This window comes from Clupea harengus, chromosome 14 (genome assembly GCF_900700415.2).
Source record: "Clupea harengus chromosome 14, Ch_v2.0.2, whole genome shotgun sequence".
Taxonomy (NCBI): domain Eukaryota; kingdom Metazoa; phylum Chordata; class Actinopteri; order Clupeiformes; family Clupeidae; genus Clupea; species Clupea harengus.
The window spans coordinates 9,775,853-9,780,876 of NC_045165.1; positions in this window are offsets into that span (position 1 = coordinate 9,775,853).

Consider the following 5,024-nt stretch of genomic DNA (forward strand, 5'->3'; position numbering starts at 1 on the left):
GTGTGTGTGTGTGTGTGTGTGTGTGTGTGTGTGTGTGTGTGTGTGTGTGTGTGTGTGTGTGTGTGAGAGAGAGAGAGAGAGAGAGAGAGAGAGAGAGAGAGAGAGAGAATCGAGGTGTCTCACTGCATCCGCGCGGGCTGAAAGTCCACAGAGGAGTGAGCCTGTACTCCTCTCCCTTCGTTCAGTAAACCAACAAACTGCCATGGAGCACGCTAACCTAATTAAGGGGCTGGGAGGGAGGGGTGGTGGGAGGTCTCTTCTGATGCCTCGCACCCACCCATCCGCTCCACTCACCACCCCACCCCACCCCAACTCTCCTCTCCCTCTGCATGCACCCTTCCCCACCCCTCCCATCAAACCATGACAAGGGCATTCAGGACAGCTGGTTCGTTTGCCTCCAGAGTGGAAAACATTTTTCTTTTTTTCCTCTTTATTTATTTAGTCATTGTTAATTATTAATTAAAGAACTTTATTTTGGCTCAACTGGTCAGTCGTAATTGAATTAGATGGCTGCAGAGGATGATTTTATATTTTTCAGTAGTGCCATCAATTAGGCAATGGCAGGACGTAGCCATTAGCTCAAAGACGTTTAAGTTCAAGGGGCTTTTATGCTCTCTGACGTCTGAACATCACAAGTCTGTGTGTTTTTGGTGTTTTTGTTTACGCATGTCCCTCCCAGCTGTTCCTCTCTCTTTTCTCTGTGCCTCGCGCTGAAGCCCTCAAGATGCCTGAAATATTTAACAAATTTGGGACGCTGGCCTAAGAATAAAACATGATCTCACTGAGGAACTGGAAGTTTTTTCTAACCTGAAATCAACCTGCTGCTGAGTCATTCTCAGCACAGCGCCAAACACTGGCATCGCTAGAGCGCATAAAACACTGTGGTCACTTTCAAACTTTAAAAACCTCCCGGGCTGAATGGTACTGGGGTTGTCTGTGAGAATGTATCACTGTACCAAACAAAAGGAGGACAACCTCTGCAAGCTCATGTGTGCATGATATGACTGCATTATAGCGCTTCAGTTATACCACCACACAAAAGTGCGGGTTGCAACTGTGATTCATTTAATCGGGCAATCACTGCAAAAACGGCATAATTGATCATGTTAAATGTTATGTAATGTGTAGGGGCACATGCACGCACCTGTGAATAGCAAGGCTGTAAGTAGTTCCCATAATACTTTGGTTAATGTGTGATTATCATGTTGAATCGTTATTATTAAGTGTAAGTACTGGATTAATGTCATTCTGCCCCCCCTTCGGTGTCTCATGTTGACATGCCAGACTGTGATTATTCGTCTGTGTGTTTCTGTGTTTTTGATGTTTGATGCCTTAGCTTAGCTTCTCCGTCTGAAGAAACGGCGTGAGTGCCCAACAGAAGACCTGGACTCCGTTCGTCGCTACAATATCATGATGTTCTATAACATGTTTTGACATGTTTATGTCATGTTATGTCTTATGACATAAGAAGAGTTACCAAAAAGAACTGTCACAGTCCAGATGTTAGTCATGCATAAACTCCTCAGCGTGTCCATGTTTCAGTGCGTACGTGTGTGCTCACATGTCTGCTTGGCTACATGCATCTGTAGATGCGATAAGAGATTTTGCCACAGCCGTGTCAAACAGCCCATGAAACCCCCCCATAATCAATTTCAGATTAGCTGGTGAGGAAGATTTCAGAGAGCAGCATCACAAACCTTTACAGTTCACGTTTACATCATCAGTCTATTACCAGAACAACAACACACGAAGGTGAGCACTCACACACACACACACACACACACACACACACACACACACACACACACACACACACACACACACACACACACACACACACACACACACACACACACACACACACACACACACACACACACACACACACACACAAACACACACACACACACACACACACACAACCCTATCAATAACAGCCTCCAGTCACTCCGTTTCCCAGTTTGAAACAGAGGTGAGAGCAATGACATCATCACCCCTTTCTTAAAGGTCCCCTCTTGGCCGTGAAACACTTCTGACCAGCTGCAGAATGCCCTGTGTCATGAAATACTTGAATGTACTGCGCATTGCACACTAAGCATAATAAACATGCTGATTCATTTTTTAATTATTTAAAAAATAAATGTTTGACATGGTGAGCCTACCTTCCCAAAGCCCATTTGCTCAACAGAAAACGCTGACCAAGGTATGATTGGCATCTATACAATGACAGCATTTACTGTGAGGTCTAAAATAACACAGAACTCTTCATCTTTTTATGTATGATGGACAGTGTATACCATCCTTGTTTTTCAACATCTTGAAGTGTAAATCCAAGGATAAGGGGTTGAACTCAGTGATTCACATAATATGACAGACCTGTAGGGGGACCAGACTTCGATGTGTGTTTTCACCGCACGTCGGTGGGTCAGTGAGGCACACGTTCACTATAAAGGCATCCAGTATAGTGATGCTCCCTGTCCTGTTCCACGGGAAAAGTGCCTGTATAAGTGATTTAGAGCTATTAGAACATCAGGAAAGAGCTTCAGCCAAGTTCAGGGCTGAAAATGTGCTGAGCTGTTTACGCCTCGCCTGAATATGCATGTGTGTGTGTGTGTGTGTGTGTGTGTGTGTGTGTGTGTGTGTGTGTGTGTGTGTGTGTGTGTGTGTGTGTGTGTGTGTGGAAGAGACAGGGTGAGAGAGTATGTGTGTGCATGTGTAAGCAAAAGAGAATTGGGGGTGTCTGTGTGTGTGTGTGTGTGTGTGTGTGTGTGTGTGTGTGTGTGTGTGTGTGTGTGTGTGTGTGTGTGTGTGTGTGTGTGAGTTAGCCAGCGAGTAATTTAAACGTGTGCCCAGAACATGTGAGCGATCACTTGCCTTACGCTCACATGATTTTACTGGCACCAACAGTCTAAATCGATTTCAATCTCTGACTTGTATCCTACATGCTTAGTTGAGATACCTGAGACCATTTTATGTTCTTGTCACTGCATGTTTAAATATTGCCCTTTGACACCAAGGTGATCGTGCAACTGACCAAATAAACAGAATGTGAGTGAATGTATTCATTATGTCTAAATCAGTGGCACCACTGGGTCATCAGCACTTGGCGGATCCCAGTTAGAGAGTGCGACCAACGCTTCAGTTTGGCTTCACCCGTCTCCAGGTTTCTGCTGGAGCCTTGGGAGAGATGAGACTGCATTAGCCACTGGCCCCCTCCCAAGAAGCGACTCGACACGAAAAAAATCAATTAAGGCACCAGAGGAAAAACAACAAGATGGGCTCTGTCACTCGCTTTGCGGCTCCATTCCCTGCTGGGTAAGGTGAAAAACAAAACAGCAACAAAGTCTGATCTCCCCTCCCCCACAAAAGAAGAATTATAGAACCGCCCCCACACACACACACACACACACCCTGAAATCTTGCCACCCGTGTATTGCAGACGGTCGCACAAACCGTCTCTCGTCTACTCTGCCACAGGGGTATAAAATTTCGCTCCACTGAATATCTGCAGGGTTGCGGTATTATTAGAAACCCACTGTAATTTAAGGGTGGAGGGGCCGAGGGGGTTATTTGAGGAGACTCAGCTCTTTTTGAGTATCGAAGCTCTTCTCAGGCGCACAGGCATTCAGGTGATGGCAGCCGCTGTGGTGTTATCATGCAGAGAGAGAACACAGCCATGGCGACTCACCGGCTGAGTGCCACGGAGACAGAGATGGCAGAGATGGCAGGGAGGACATGGTGCACCTTGGTGATTTGTGTGTTCAGTTCATAAAACTGTGACCACAGTTCCACAGGCCCAGTAAGTCCAAGTGAAAGCTCCATATCTGTGAAAAACAAACTCCACTACTCTCCCACTATCATGATTGCTAAAACAGCAATATACAAATATTGAAAGTAATCATTTTTAATCCATTTAAATTTTTTAGGGCTCCTGTCTCAAACTTGAATTAATAATTGAATTGCTGTCGGTCAGGCCAAAATGTTGAAAGAACACTCGGGCCAAGAGTGGGATGTAGGCAACATTGTGCAGGGCTTGTAGTCATAAGCAGACATCTGCTGGGTTAAAAAAAAAATCACACTGTCATGGTGATTGTCCGTCAGTACCGGTTAACGCCACTGGCTAACTGATCAAATTTAAAGTGTTCTGAATACAAATGACAGTGAGCACTAACATCTCATTAAAAAACTGATCTGTCATGCTTGGTTCTGATCCAAAACGTCCATTTTGGTAATGACTTTAAGCAATGTTTGGTCTTGAATCAGCTTGCTTTGTTTGGAATGATGTACTATTTGGGCTTTAAACTTGATGAAATGTATATGAATTCCAGAGAGCCACTGAAAGGAGCTATAACTGATTGATGGAGGATTTAATCTGACAATGATTTAGGCGCTGCTAATTATGCAACACTGCCCTCATGGGAAATGCAGAACTCATGACTTTTAATGATGGGAAGAAGTTAGCTGTCCCAGTATTTCAGCTATTTTCCAAACTGCCCAATTTCCCCCATTTCTACATCTTCTTTTTCCTCTGTCCCCTGTCCTGAACATATGGTACAAACCAGCTCGAGGCAGAGAAGTGGACCGTCCTTCAAGCTGGGCTCAGCAGGATGATTCAGCCATTTCATTACTTTTGGCTCAGGATAGGATGCAGTTCAGTTTAAGGCGACTACCATCCATTTTGTTTTGTCTTCCATCAGCCACAACCTATACAAACAGTTCAAACATACTGTATCTGATAGTCTATTCGCTGATTAAATTACAGTATTATAAGGGTCTATACAAACAGTTCAAACATACTGTATCTGATAGTCTATTTGCTGATTAAATTACAGTATTATAAGGGTCTATACAAACAGTTCAAACATATCTGATAGTCTATTCCCTGATTAAATGACAGTCATATAAAGGTCTATACATACAGTTCAAACATATCTGATAGTCTATTTGCTGATTAAATGACAGTATTATATGTGTCTTTACATACAGTTCAAACATATCTGATAGTCTATTTTCTGGTTAAATGA